The sequence below is a fragment of the Rhinopithecus roxellana genome, chromosome 7, assembly GCF_007565055.1.
Source record: "Rhinopithecus roxellana isolate Shanxi Qingling chromosome 7, ASM756505v1, whole genome shotgun sequence".
NCBI classification, from domain to species: domain Eukaryota; kingdom Metazoa; phylum Chordata; class Mammalia; order Primates; family Cercopithecidae; genus Rhinopithecus; species Rhinopithecus roxellana.
This window is the reverse complement of record NC_044555.1, coordinates 21,846,240-21,862,488: the sequence shown is the minus strand read 5'-3', so window position 1 is coordinate 21,862,488 and position 16,249 is coordinate 21,846,240. Positions and strand designations below refer to the sequence as shown.

General features: G+C 44.1%; 1 pseudogene across 1 annotated transcript; it reads left to right on the top strand.

Moving 5' to 3' along the window:
- Positions 1–12,661: 12,661 nt before the first annotated feature.
- On the top strand, positions 12,662–13,171 carry LOC104670287 (annotated as a pseudogene). Its single transcript, XR_749120.1, has one exon. The product of XR_749120.1 is annotated as a 60S ribosomal protein L32 pseudogene (transcript).
- The last annotated feature ends 3,078 nt before the right edge of the window (positions 13,172–16,249 follow it).

Here is a 16,249-nt window from a genome sequence, read left to right as displayed (position 1 = left end):
TGATTACTTAATGAAATGGAATTTTCTCAGTATTGAAAGAGCTAAGCAATTTTTTATACATACGTTACTTTCTATACTTGCCTTTGAAATCTTTTATTATCATTTTGGTTTAAATAGATAACTGAGTATTATCTCATATAATCAGGTTTTTTTATGTCATGTGATCAAATATGATCTCATATAATCAGGTGTTCAAACCTTTTGACATTTTTTTACAAACTTCCCCAAATCAAATTCTAAATGAAATCCTTTTTTGCCTCAAACTGACTGAGATTTCCCAGAGGGCCCCTGTAAAATCTCGAAGGACTTGTTCTATCACCTTGTAAAAGAGAAATGCTAAACTAATTAGATTTATTTAATATGTTAAATTATATGGGAATCATTGTGAAATATGAACTGATGCTTAACCTTCTTTAGGTTATATTGGTAAATATCTATGTTATTAATGTAAGTGTTTCAGGCCGGGCATGGTGGCCTGTAATTCCAACACTTTGGGAGGCCCAGACAAGAGGATCACTTGAGGCCAGGAGTTTGACCAGCCTGGGCAACACAGTAAGACCTACGCCTCTATGAAAAATCAAAACATACACGTGTACAAGTGTTTCAGAAATTGTATAATGTTCCTAAAAATTTGTCAATGTCTTTACCATCTATATCTTTCAGTATGATATTAGCCATAATTCCAGATATTATGTTAAAATATCCTATGTCACAGAAATAACCAAATTTCATCATCAATTGCATTATAATGAGTTAGATCTTTAGCCATGGCTGTTTTAAGTATTTTGTCATTCACAGACAATTATTATTTTGGTTTTTCTCTGATAGATTTTACAATTACCTGTAAGCAAAAAACAAAAGTGCTCCATCTTCAAAAGGATTCAAACAGAAGACTATGATAAGTATTCCAAAGTATGGATTTCTGGTAACTTTAAGATCATTCCACTGAACTTGGCCAGGCACTACCGCTCACACCTGTTATCCCAGCACTTTGGAAGGCCGAGGAGGGCAGATCACTTGAGGCCACGAGTTTGAGACCAGCCTGGCCACATGGTGAAACCCTGTTTCTACTAAAACTAAAAATTATCCGGGCATGGTGGCAGGCGCCTGTAATCCCAGTTGCTCCAGAGGCTAAGGTAAGAGAATCGCTTGAACCCAGGAGGTGGAGGTTGCAGTGAGCAGAGAATGCACCGCTCCACTCTAGCATGAGCGACAGAGCAAGACTCCAAAAAAATCTGAGTAAAAATTCCAGAACTCCGGTTTAAAAAAAATTCTTGTGATTTTATAAAGCTGCTAACCCAAGATCAAGTGGGACAAAAATTAATTACATGGCCCTGAATAAACTGATGAAGATGATTATAATTTTTATGACTTTCATTTTGAAACATTGTAGGTTCTTTAGTGTTTTATTTTCCAGATTTAAGAAAACCCTTTTTCTCTTTTCTCTTAAACTATTTATAACTTACAACAATTTGATAGATTATATCTTTGTAAGTGAAAAGAAAAAATTTATTTTTCTCCCTGTCTCATCCTTCCAGAATTCAGAAACTCTTATTAAATATTATTTTCATGGTACTATAGTTATTTGCATATGTTCAATAAGGATCTGTTCTGTAATAGGATACATGATAATATAGTCATTTGCATAAGTTCAATAAGAATCTGTTCTTAAAACAGGACAAAATTAGAAACACTGGTTATATTACCAAGGATTTGAATGGAATGTCATATTTAAGAATAAGGAACATAGAATCAGATAAGACCAGACAGATATAAGGCACTAAGGTTGACTTTATGGAGCCAATGTTTACAAAGCCCTCTTGGAACACCAGCTTGGTACCTGACTTACAGGATCCCTCTTCTTACAGATGAATAAGGAAGGCCACTTACTGACAGGTCCAAGAATCTTAAAATATATTGGAAAACTTGCCAATATATTGACAAGTATATTAGTGGCTCATGTGTGTAATCCCAGCACTTTGGGAGGCTGAGGCAGGTAGATCACCTGAGGTCAGGAGTTTGAGACCAGCCTGGCCAACATGGTGAAACCCCATCTCTACTAAAAATACAAAATTAACCGGGCATGGTGGCACATGCCTGTAATCCCAGCTACTCAGGAGGTTGAGGCAGGAGGATTGCTTGAACCCGGGAGGCAGAGGTTGCAGTGAGCTAAGATCGTGCCATTGCACTCCAGCCTAGGCAACAAGAGTGAAACTATGTCTCCAAATATATATATATATATATATTTGGTGCCTCACACCTGTAATCCCAGCACTTTGGGAAGCCAAGTCGGGCAGATCGTTTGAGCTCAGGAATTCAAGACCAGCCTGGGCAACATGGCAAAACCCATCTCTACCAAAAATACAAAAATAAGCTGGGCATGGTGGAGGTGAGAGAATCACTTGAGCCCAGGAGGCAGAGGTTGCAGTGAGCCAAGATTGCACCACTGCCCTCCAGCCTGGGTGATAGAGTGAGACCTTATCTCAATCAATTAACCAATCAATGAAAGACTACTCTGAGATTCCTTATAAAAGATCCAGCAAAGCAGACTTAAAGGAGCCTATACGGTCAGTCACTATTCTTGCTGCACTTATGCACTTATCAGGCCAAGTTTAATGAGACAAGACTTACTTTGTAAGCAAATTAGTCCTCCTTTGATGATCTTTGATAGAAATGAGAGTGATTATAGAGAGAAAAATTCTATTTCTGTGAGAAACTATAGCACACCCTTGTGGGTTGTCAAATTCTAGCCATGTTCACTATCTTTGAACATTTTGCTTTGTTTTGTCTTTTTACCTCTTTGTAAACTGGATCCTGCTGTTCTATGCTTTTTGTCAGTAAATAACATTTCTAATTATTCTCTCACCCCTCTGACTTGATGCCACTGAAAACTAAGACCTGACTGCCCAGGTCCTTATTGGGACTATGTAAAAAGCCCTGCAAGCTGAAGCTGGATCCGTTCATGCTCTGCTCTGAGAAAAAACCATGACTGTGACACTGAAAATCAGAAAAATCAGTGGATTGCCACTGCCTATTCCCACTCTTTCATCTAAAGATGCTTCCGGTCCAATACCTAAAAGCCTTGAATGACTGCCCTCTGGACTAAAAATCTGGGTGTAAAGTTTTTTTAACCATCAACCTTTGTTTTTCTTTTGTTTCCATAAGCATGACACTTCATAAATGTCTATTTTTAGGCAGTTGGGGGACATAAAGAGCTTTTCCTGCATCTGCTGGTTATCAGTGGTCTTTAGCACAAAATAATCTGCCAAAGAGGCATATTTTGGAGTGGTATATTCTGGTACCCTTCAAAACTTTAATAACTGTGCAGGGGGAAATCCCACAAGAGAGATTTCTCATGTTCTAGCAGTACTCACCCTCCAGTTTCTCTCCCACTTGTAACAGTATTTTCATTTCAGAGGCCAACTCTATTTGACTTTATTGGGCATTCAGATTAAAATCTGGTGGAAGATGAAGCTGTTTGAAAGAGAAGCAGAATCCTCGGATGGCTTAGCCAGAAATCATGAGGGCTCAGGCCAGAAACTCCTGCAAATATCAGGGTGCTGAGGCTTCCTGCTTTTGTTGCTGATGTTGGAAGATAAAACACGGGAACTGAAGGCTGTTAGCTTTAAGATTGCCCTAGGCTAGATATCTCACTCAACAAATGAGGAAACTGAGGCACATATGATGTATAAAACTTGCTCAATGTCACATAACCAGTTCTGTGGCCAAACTGAGGCTCCAGACCTATTTTCTTTCTTTCTTTCCTTCCTTCCTTCCTTCTTTCTTTCTTCTTTTCTTTTTTTTTTTTTTTTTTTTTCGAAACAGAGTCTCACTATGTCACCCAGGCCAGAGTGCAGTGGTGCAATATCAGCTCACTGCAACCTCCTTCTCCAAGACTCAAGCAATTCTCATCCCTCAACCTTCCAAGTAGCTGGGATTACAGGCACATGCCTGGGTGCCAGTTAATTTTTGTATTTTTAGTAGAGATGGGGTTTCACCATGTTGGCCAGGCTGGTCTCGAAGTCCTAGCCTCAGGTGATCCACCCACCTTGGCCTCCCAAAGTGCTGGGATTACAGGCGTGAGCCACCATGCCCAGCCCCAAGAACTATTTTCAAACAACTTTAAGGATTCTTTAAATCCTGTGCTCTTACAGCCCATGTCCCCAAAGAAGATGCAGGTGAGTGCCTGAAAGAAATTTGACATCTTCAAACACAAAGAAGCAATCATGCAGCCTCATATGAAGTGTCAGGCGTCTGAGACCAAGCCAAGCCATTGCATCCCCTGTGACTTGCACGTATATATGCCCAGATGGCCTGAAGTAACGGAAGAATCACAGAAGAAGGGAAAATGTCCTGTCCCTGCCTTAAATGATGACATTCCACCACAAAAGAAGTGAAAATGGCCGGTCCTTGCCTTAAGTGATGACATTACCTTGTGAAATTCCTTTTCCTGGCTCATCCTGGCTCAAAAACCTCCCCCACTGAGCACCTTGTGACCCCCCACTCCTGCTGCCAGAGAACAACCCCCCTTTGACTGTAATTTTCCTTTACCTACCCAAATCCTATAAAACGGCCCCATCCCTATCTCCCTTTGCTGACTCTCTTTTCAGACTCAGCCCGCCTGCACCCAGGTGAAATAAACAGCCTTGTTGCTCCCACAAAGCCTGTTTGGTGGTCTCTTCACACAGACATGAGTGACATTTTGGTGCCGTGACTCGGATCGGGGGAGCTCCCTTGGGAGATCAATCCCCTGTCCTCCTGCTCTTTGCTCCATCAGAAAGATCCACCTATGACCTCGGGTCCTCAGACTGATCAGCCCAAGGAACATCTCACCAATTTTAAATCTGGTAAGCAGCCTCTTTTTACTCTCTTCTCCAACCTCTCTCACTATCCCTCAACCTCTTTCTCCTTTCAATCTTGACGCCACACTTCAATCTTTCCCTTCTCTTAATTTCAGTTTCTTTCCTTTTCTGGTAGAGACAAAGGAGACACATTTTATCTGTGGACCCAAAACTCCGGCGCTGGTCACGGACTCAGGAAGACAGTCTACCCTTGGTGTTTAATCACGCGGGGACGGCTGCCTGATTATTCACCCACATTTCAGAGGTGTTTGACCATGCAGGGACACCTGCCTTGGTCCTTCACCCTTAGCAGCAAGTACCGCTTTTCTGGGGAGGGTGAAGAACCCCCAACCCCTTCTCTCCCTGTCTCTACCCCTTCTCTGCTTTTCTGGGGCGCAAGAACCTCCCCACCCCTTCTCCGATTTTCTGGAGGGCAAGAACACCCCGACCCCTTATCTCCACACCCAGACCCCTTATCTCTGTGCCCTAACCCCTTATCTCCACGCCCCAACCCCTTATCTCCACATCCTGATCCCTTTCCCGCTTTTCTGAAGGGCAAGAACCCCCCAACCCCTTCTCACCATGTCTCTACTCTTTCTTTTCTCTGGGCTTGCCTCCTTCACTATGGGCAACCTTCCACCCTCCATTCCTCCTTCTTCTCCCTTAGCCTGTGTTCTCAAGAATTTAAAACCTCTTCAACTCACATCTGACCTAAAACCTAAACGCCTTATTTTCTTCTACAATGCCACTTGACCCCAACACAAACTCGACAGTAGTTCCAAATAGCCAGAAAACAGCACTTTCGATTTTTCCATCCTACAAGATCTAAATAAGTCTTGCCATAAAATGGACAAACGGTCTGAGGTGCCTGACCTCCAGGCATTCTTTTACACATCGATCCCTCCCTAGTCTCTGTTCTCAGTGCAACTCGTCCAAAATCTTCCTTCTTTCCTTCCCACCTGTCCCCTCAGTCCCAACCCCAAGCATCGCTGAGTCTTTCTAATCTTCCTTTTCTACAGACCCATCTGACCTCTCCCCTCCTCGCCAGGCCGAGCTAGGCCCCAATTTTTCCTCAGCCTCCGCTCCCCCACCCTATAATCCTTTTATCACCTCCCCTCCTCACTCCCAGTCTGGCTTACAGTTTCATTCTGTGACTAACCCAACCTGCCCAGCAATTTCCTCTTAAAAAGGTGACTAGAGCTAAAGGCTTAGTCAAGGTTAATTCTCCTTTTTCTTTATCCAACCTCTCCCAAATCAGTTAGCGTTTAGGCTCTTTTTCATCAAATATGAAAAACCCAGCCCAGTTCATGGCTCGTTTGGCAGCAACCCTGAGATGCTTTACAACCATAGACCCTAAAAGGTCAAAAGGCTGTCTTATTCTCAATATACATTTTATTACCCAATCTGCTCCCAACATTAAATAAAACTCCAAAAATTAAATTCTGGCCCTCACACCCCACAACAGGACTTAATTAACTTCACCTTCAAGGTGTATAATAATAGAATAGAGGCAGCCAAGTAACAACATATTTCTCAGTGGCAATTCCTTGCCTCCACTGTGAGAGAAACCCCAGCCACATCTCCAGCACACAAGAACTCCAAAGGCCTGAACCGCAGCTGCCAGGGGTTCCTCCAGAACCTCCTCCCCCAGGAGCTTGCTCCAAGTGCTGAAAGTCTGGCCACTGGGCCAAGGAATGTCCGCAGCCCAGGATTCCTCCTAGACCGTGTCCCATCTTTGCGGTACCCCACTGAAAATCACATTGTTCAACTCACCTGGCAGCCGCTTCCAGAGCCCCTGGAACTCTGGCCCAAGGCTCTGACTGACTCCTTCCCAAATCTTCTCGGCTTAGCAGCTGAAGACTGACACTGCCCGATCACTTCGGAAGCCTACAGGATGATCACAGATGCTCTGGGTAACTCTCACAGTGGAGGGTAAGTCCGTCCCCTTCTTAATCAATACGGAGGCTACCCACTCCACATTACCTTCTTTTCAAAGGCCTGTTTCCCTTGCCTCCATAATCGTTGTGGGTATTGACGGCCAGGCTTCTAAACCTCTTAAAACTCCCCAACTCTGGTGCCAACTTAGACAATACTCTTATATGCACTCCTTTTTAGTTATCCCCACCTGCCCAGTTCCCTTATTAGGTCAAGACATTTTAACTAAATTATCTGCTTCCCTGACTATTCCTAGGCTACAGCCACACCTCACTGCCGCCTTTTCCCCCAGTTCAAAGCCTCCTTCACATCCTCCCCTTGTATCTCCCCACCTTAAACCACAAGTATAGGACGCCTCTACTCCCTCCTTGGAGACCGGTCATGCACCCCTTACCATCCTATTAAAACCTAATCACTCTTACCCTGCTCAACGCCAATATCCCATCCCACAGCACGCTTTAAAAGGGTTAAAGCCTGTTATCCCTCTCCTGTTAGAGCATGGCCTTTTAAAGCCTATAAAGTCTCTTTACAATTCCCCCATTTTACCTGTCCAAAAACCAGACAAGTCTTACGATTAGTTCAGGATCTGCACCTTATCAACCAAATTGTTTTGCCTATCCACCCCCTGGTGCCAAGCCCACATACTCTCTTAATGCTCAATACCTCCCTCTACAACCCATTATTCTGTTCTGGATCTCAAACATGCTTTGTTTACTATTCCTTTGCACCCTTCATCCCAACCTCTCTTTGCTTTCACTTGGACTGACCCTGACACCCATCAGGCTCAGCAAATTACCTGGGCTGTACTGCCACAAGGCTTCACAAACAGCCCCCATTACTTCAGTCAAGCCCAAATGTCTTCCTCATCTGTTACCTATCTCGGCATAATTCTCATAAAAACACACGTGCCCTCCCTGCTGATAGTGTCCAGCTAATCTCCCAAACCCCAGTCCCTTCTACAAAACAACAACTCCTTTCCTTCCTAGGCATAGTTAGTGCGGTCAGAATTCTTACACAAGAGCCAGGACCGCGTCCTGTAGTCTTTCTGTCCAAACAACTTGACCTTACTGTTTTAGCCTAGCCCTTATGTCTGCATGCAGCGGCTGCCACTGCTTTAATACTGTTAGAGGCCCTAAAAATCACAAACTTTGCTCAACTCACTCTCTACAGTTCTCATAACTTCCAAAATCTATTTTCTTCCCCCCACCATCGCTCAAGACAACACTTATGCTGATAAGGTAGCTTAAAAAAGCAGCCATCAAAAGGCATCAGATCCCATCGCTCAGGACAATGCTTATGCTGATAAGTTAGCTAAAAAAGCAGCTAGTGTTCCAACTTCTATCCCTCACAGCAGTTTTCCTCCTTCACATCGGTCACTCCCAACTACTCCCCCGCTGAAACTTTCACCTATCAATCTCTTCCCACATAAGGCAAATGGTTCTTAGACCAAGGAAAATATCTCCTTCCAGCCTCACAGGCCCATTCTATTCTGTTGTCATTTCATAACCTTTTGCATGTAGGTTACAAGCTGCTAGCCCGTCTCTTAGAACCTCTCATTTCCTTTCCATCGTGGAAATCTATCCTCAAGAAAATCACTTCTCAGTGTTCCATCTGCTATTCTACTACCCCTCAGGGATTGTTCAGGCCCCCTCCCTTTCCTACACATCAAGCTCAGTGATTTGCCCCTGCCCAGGACTGGCAAATTGACTTTATTCACATGCCTCAAGTCAGGAAACTAAAATACCTCTTGGTCTGGGTAGACACTTCCACTGGATAGGTAGAGGCCTTTCCTACAGGGTCTGAGAAGGCCACCGCGGTCATTTCTTCCCTTCTGTCAGACATAATTCCTCAGTTTGGCCTTCCCACCTCTATACAGTCTGATAATGAACCAGCCTTTATTCAAATCACCCAAGTAGGTTTTCAGGCTCTTGGTATTCAGTGAAACCTTTATATCCTTTACTGTCCTCAATCTTCAGGAAAGGTAGAACGGATTAATGGTCTTTTAAAAACACACCTCACCAAACTCAGTCACCAACTTAAAAAGAACTAGACAATACTTTTACCACTTTCCTTTCTCAGAATTCAGGCCTGTCCTCGGAATGCTACAGGTTCCAGCCTATTTGAGCTCCTGTGTGGACACTCCTTTTTATTAGGTCCCAGTCTCATTCCAGACAGCAGCCCAACTTGAACTGTACCCCAAAAACTTAGAGCCTAAAAACTCACCAACCCAGCAAGTAATTACGCTGAACCCCCTTAGGCTCTCTCTAATTAGATGTCCTAGGTCCTCCCAATTCTTAGTCCTTTAATACCTGTTTTTTCTCCTTCTCTTACTCAGACCTTGTGTCTTCCATTTAGTTTTTCAATTCATACAAAACCACATCCAGGCCATCACCAATCATTCTATATGACAAATGTTTCTTCTAACAACCTCACAATATCACCTATTACCACAAAATCTTCCTTCAGCTTAATCTCTCCCACTCTAGGTTCCCACGCTGCCCCTAATCCCCCTTGAAACAGCCCTGAGAAACATCGCCCATTAGCTCTCCATACCACTGCCAAAAATGTTTGCGCTCCAACACTTCAACACTATTTTGTTTTATTTTTCTTTTTTTCTTTTTCTTTTTTTTTTTTTTTCTGAGACGGAGTCTCGCTCTGTCGCCCAGGCTGGAGTGCAGTGGCGCAATCTCAGCTCACTGCAAGCTCCACCTCCCGGGTTCACACCATTCTCCTGCCTCAGCCTCCTGAGTAGCTGGGACTACAGGCGCCCGCCACCTCGCCCGGCTAGTTTTTTGTATTTTTTAGTAGAGACGGGGTTTCACTGTGTTAGCCAGGATGTTCTCGATCTCCTGACCTCATGATCCGCCTATTTTTCTTATTAATATAAGAAGGCAGGAATGTCAGGCCTCTGAGCCCAAACCAAACCATCGCATCCCCTGTGACTTGCACGTATATGCCCAGATAGCCTGAAGTAACGGAAGAATCACAGAAGAAGGGAAAATGCCCTGCCCCTGCCTTAAATGATGACATTCCACCACAAAAGAAGTGAAAATGGCCGGTCCTTGCCTTAAGTGATGACATTACCTTGTGAAATTCCTTTTCCTGGCTCATCCTGGCTCAAAAACCTCCCCCACTGAGCACCTTGTGACCCCCACTCCTGCCTGCCAGAGAACAACCCCCCTTTGACTGTAATTTTCCTTTACCTACCCAAATCCTATAAAACGGCCCCATCCCTATCTCCCTTTGCTGACTCTCTTTTCAGACTCAGCCCGCCTGCACCCAGGTGAAATAAACAGCCTTGTTGCTCCCACAAAGCCTATTTGGTGGTCTCTTCACACGGACACAAGTGATATTAAGTGTCTTGGGCTGATGGGCTGGAGGAAGAGAAGAAATCCTGGGTGTGGCTCCACTACCCACCACCATAGGGAAAAGAACCCACATGTCCCTGTAATTTTCTCTGAGGGCAACTTGCCCTAATGGATACTCTCGTGTGATTAAAGGTAATCTCTATAAATATTCATGAAAAATTGGATGTGCTCTGAAACAGAAAGCTCAACTTGGACATTAATGGAATCAGGTCAAAAACATAAATGTTTACTATAGGAGGAAAGAACCAATCCTCACTTATACATCATATACCTATCGCGTCCCCAGGTCGGTAGTACACTGCACCAAGAGGGATGTAAGAAAAAGAAGGAACCTCAGCACTATTTCCTGCTTTAAGGGAGCCCATACTCCAGCTGGCATAAGAAGATGAAGGAGCCTAGGATTTTAGGAAGCATAAGCAGGACTAGGTTGCCCTATTTACACTCCAGGTGCTAAGACTATCAGAGAGAGCCAGATGAACCAGAGCGACTATGATGGCAGCAGCAACTCATCTGGAGTAGCTATTGCCAAGATGCTGGCTACAGTGGGGAGGTACAGCCGGGGCTGCAAGCTACAGGGAGCTTGTGGGAGCCAAGGACGAGCAGGAGCCCAGTCCCTTCCAAGTTGGTGGGGAGGGAGCTGCTGCAGCTGCCCTGCCATGGCTCCAGACCCAGGCCTCCCTGTGTTCTTGGGGGCTGGGAGCAGGTAGGAGCCCCACCCTCCTGGGCATAGCTGCAACCACCCAAGTCACAGCTACAGACCTGGGCATCTCTGCACTCTCAGCGTCCCAGGAAGACCCCTGTGCCCCCACAGGCTCAGAGGGGTCTGCTCCTTCTGCCTGGCTTCTCCACACTCCCAGTGCCTGCTCCAATCTCAGGGCAAGGTTGGGGCCAAGCCCAGGTGCTATCACAGCCTAGGCAGTGCTGACATGCCAGCCCCCTGCCGCCTCAGACCCCTCCAGACTTTGGGCACTGACCAGCACGGGAGGGAGGCCGAGGGGGTGCTAAGGGCAGCTCCACAATGGCCTGCAGGCACTTCTTCGCATGAACAACTTGGGCACCATAGAAAACCATAAGAGACAGGCTCTAGGGTAGAAAGCAGTGGGTCCCTGGTGAAGCCCTACCTTCAGGCTGGGAAAGGCCTGAAGCCTAGAAGCAAGGCCTCCAGTCCTGCTGACCAGAGGGGGAACTGGTGATGTTTCTCCTGGGCCCACCCATGGCTGCCCATGGACCAGTCAGCACACACTTCCTCCCCTCTGAGGCCCATGAGAACCCTGGACTCAGCCAGACTCTGGGAGACATTACCATAACCTACTTGGAGAAGAGCTACCCACTTCAGGGCCTCCTCTCTGCTGAGAGCTGAACACTCAACAGGATGACCTGCCTTCAGAGAGGAGCTACCCACTCCAGGGTTTCCTCTGAGCTATTCGGTCACTCAATAAAGCTCTTCTTCACCTTGCTCACCCTCCACTTGTCCATGTACCTCATTCTTCCTGGACACAAGACAAGAACTCGGGAGCTGCCAAATGGCAGAGTTGAAAGAGTTGTAACACAAACAGAGCTGAAACACATCACTTGCTCTCCATGTTGCAGGTGGAAAAGGAAAGAAGAGCTGCAGCCTTTCAGGGATCCCAGACATGGGTGCTCCCTGAGCCAGGACTGTGACTTCCTCTTTGGGGTCCTGTGGTTCCTGGAGTCTCCAAGCTTCCAGGCACCACTGTTCCCCAGTGACAGCCATGGAAGCTGCTTGCGATGTGCTTGGTCCAGCTGCAGCCTTGCAGTGAGCCAGCATCCATGCTGGCACCTGGAGTTGCCTGTCCCACTGCAGCAGCCAACATGCTTGACTGTGTGCAGTGGCTGGACCCCATGCTCACTTGCTCACACACCTCTCTCTGTTCCATGCCTGGTTTGCCCTTGGCAGGTGTGGGGTCCAGGGCAATAGCATGAGCCAAGCACAGCCTGACAGGCTAAGTGGGTGAAACCAGCCCAACAGGCCTGAGCAAAACTTGGGCAAAGGTGCTACTGGCCACAGAGGTTTCCAGCCAGAAAAGCAACACCCCAGGAATCCTGTGATAACTACAGAACTAATCCACTGACAAGTTAACAGAAATGGTTGTGGAGCCCCTTCTTTGGAGTGATTCAGAGATGAGATGGGTGTTGTTGATGAAGAGTCAAACTCTGTAAAGTATTTGAAAAGATGTATTAAGAGCCAAATATGAGTGACCAATTGCCTGTGACACAGCCCTCAGGAGATCCTGAGAACATGTGCCCATGGTGGTTGGGGTACAGTTTGGTTATATACATTTTAGGAAGACATAAGACATCAATTAGCACATGTAAGATGTACATCGGTTCGGTCAGGAGAGACAGGACAACTCCAAGTGTGGGGGTCCTTCCATGTTACAGGTAGATTCAAAGATTTTCTGATTGGCAATTGGTTGAAAGGGTTAAGTTATTGTTTAAAGACCTAGAATCAACAGAAGGGAATGTCTGGGTTAAGATAAGGGGTTGTACCTCTCTTCCTCGGCGCTGCCTACGGAGGTGGCAGCCATCTCCTCCTCGGCATCATGGCCGCCCTCAGACCCCTTGTGAAGCCCAAGATCGTCAAAAAAAGAACCAAGAAGTTTATCCGGCACCAGTCAGACCGATATGTCAAAATTAAGCGTAACTGGCGGAAACCCAGAGGCATTGACAACAGGGTTCGTAGAAGATTCAAGGGCCAGATCTTGATGCCCAACATTGGTTATGGGAGCAACAAAAAAAACAAAGCACATGCTGCCCAGTGGATTCCGGAAGTTCCTGGTCCACAACGTCAAGGAGCTGGAAGTGCTGCTGATGTGCAACAAATCTTACTGTGCCGAGATTGCTCACAATGTTTCCTCCAAGAACTGCAAAGCCATCGTGGAAAGAGCCGCCCAGCTGGACATCAGAGTCACTAACCCCAATGCCAGGCTGCGCAGTGAAGAAAATGAGTAGACAGCTGGTGTGCACGTTTTCTGTTTAAATAAATGTAAAAACTGCCAAAAAAAATTAATTAAAAAAAAAAGATAAGGGGTTGTGGACACCGGGGTTTCCATTATGCAGACAGAATCAATAGAAAGGAATGTCTGGGTAAAGGAGGAGTTGTGGAGACCAAGGTTCCCATTATGCCAATGAAGCCTCCAGGTAGAAGGCTTCAGAGAGTAGATTGTAAATGTTTCTTACCAGAGTTGATTCTCTCCTGGATCAGGGAAAAGGCTTGGAAAAGGAAGGGGATTCTCCTCAGAGTGTAGATTTTCCCCATAAGAGACAGCTTTGCAGGACTATTTCAAGATATGGCAAAGAAACATAATTTGGGGTAAAATACTTTGATTTATTTCAGGGCATGCTATCTGTCATGTGATGCTATACTAGAGTCAGGCTGGAATTTGATATCTTCTTATTACAAAGAGTCTGCTTTGTCAGCCTTAAGGTCTGTTTTAATGTTAATACTGGTCAGCTGTGCCAGAATTCTAAAAGGGAGGAGGGCATAATGGGGCATGTCCTACTCCTCCTTCCCATCATGACCTAAAGTAGTTTTTCAGGTTAACTTTGGAATACTCTTGGCTGAGAGAAGGGGCCCATTCAGATGGGTAAGGGGCTTAGAATTTTAGTTTTGGTTTACAGAGTTGACAAAGAATTACCAGATGGAACAGCGTAAATGGTCAATATTAGGAATGAGAGAGGTAACATCACTACTGATTCTATTAAAAGCATAACTAGGGGTATATTATGATATTTAAATGATATTAAAGGTGATTTAAGGGAATATTGTAAACTTTACACCAATAAATTTGAAAACAGCCAACACAGCTTTGAAAAAGAGGAAAAAGGTGGACTAACACTACCTGATTTCAAGACATCATAAAGCATATTAATTTTTATTGCTGCCATAACAATTATCACAGACCTTTAAAACAATACAAATTTATTAAGTCACAGTTCCTGTAAGTCAGTAGTTCAGTTGGGCTATGAATCCACTTCCAGGGTTATTCAGGCTGTTGACGGAATTTAGTTCCTTGCAGTTACAGAAATGGGGTTCTTGTTGTCTTGCTGGCTGTCAACTGGAAGCCACTCTTTGCTCCTAGAGTCCTCTTTGGTCCTTTCTGTGGACTCCTCCATCGCAGAGACAGCAACAGTGTGTGGAATCCTTCTTACTCTTGGGATGTCTCTGATTTCTCGCATCTGTCTGCTGCATCTCTCCTACCTGACTCTATCGCCTTATCTCTCTGACTTCAGCTGCAGAAAGCTATCTGCTTTAAGGGTTCATGTGATTAGATTGGGCACACCCAAACAATCCAAGATAATTTCCCTATTTTAAAGTCCGTAACTTTATTTACATCTGCAAGGTCCTTCTTGCCAGCAAGGTGCAGTGACTCAAGCCTGTAATCCCAGCACTTTGGGAAGCCAAAGTGGGAGGATTGCCTGAGACCAGGAGTTTGAGACCAACCTAGGAAACATAGCAAGACTCCATCTGTACAAAAAACAATCAAAAAAGTAGCCAGGTGTGGTGGCATGTGCCTGTAGTCCCAGCTACTCAGGAGGCTGAGATGGGAGGATCACTTGAGCCTAGGAGGTCGAGCCTGCAGTGATCCGAGATTGCGCCACTGCCCTCCAGCCTGGGCAACATAATGAGACTCTGTCTCAAAAACTAAATAAATAAAATAAATAATTTTTTTAAAAAGTCATTTTTGCCAATGTTACATAACAAATTCACAGGTTTCAATGATTACAGCATGGATATCTTTGGGGAGCCATTCCACTATCACATAAAGTTATAGTAATTAAAAGAGTGTAGTTTTGGCATCAAGGTAGACAAATAGACCAATGAAACAGAAAACATCCAAGAAATAAACCTACAAAGATACAGATCACTGATATTTTACAAAGGTACAAAGGAAACGCAGTAGAGAAAGGATAATCTCAACAAATAAATGGCAATAGAACAATTGGATATCCATATGCGAGAAAAAGAACAAAGAACCTCAAGCCATGCTTCCTACCATGTGCAAAATTACCTCAAATGGATCATAAACCTAAACATAAAATCTCAAACTATAAAACCTGTAGGACAAAATCTTTGTGATGTTGGATTAGGCAAAGTTTTCTTAGATATGACAGCAACAGAACAAGTCAAAAAGAACAAATTAATAAATTTGACTTTATCAAAACTAAAACATTTCTGCTTTTCAAAAGACGCAAGAGAATAAACTGATGAGCCACAGACAAGGAGAAAATATTTGCAAAGCATATATCTGATAAGGGACTTTTATCCAGAATTTATAAAGAACTCTTAAAACTGAAAAATGAGAAAACAAGCAACCAAAAAAAAAAAAATAGGCAAAGAATTTGAACAGACACTTCACCAAAGGAGACACTCAATTGGCAAAGAAGCACATAAAAAGATGCTCAACGTTATTAGTCATCAGGGAAATGCAAAATAAAACCACAATGAGGTACCATTCTGCAGGTACACACTTATTAGAATGCCTAAAAATTTTTTAAAAGCTGACCATACTATGTGCTGATGAGAATGTGAAGAAACTGGAACTCTTATACACCACTGGTAAGAATGTAAGATACAACCACTTTGGAAAATTATTTGGCAGCTTCTTAAAAAGTTAAACATACACATATAATTCAGCCATTCCACTCCTAGGTATTTACCCCAAAGAAATGATAGTATAAGTCCAAGAAAGACTTGTACACAAATGTTCAGAGCAGCTTTATTTATAATAGCCCACAGCTGGAAATAACCCAAATGTTCATCAATAGGTGAATAGATAAATTGTGTTATATTTACACAATAAAATCCTACTCAGTAATGAAAATAAATGACCTATTGATACGTGCAACGATTTGGATGAATCTTACAGTAATATGAGTAAAAGAAGACAAAAAAGAATGCATACTGTATGATTCCATTTATATAAATTATAGAAAATGAAAAATACCTTTACTGACAGATAGCAGATCTTTGATTTTCTGAGGAGGTGGTGGCAGGGAGGGCCCAGAAGGAGGGATGACAGAAGGGCATGAGGACACTTTCAGTGTTGATGAATATGTTCACTATATTGATTGTGGTGATGG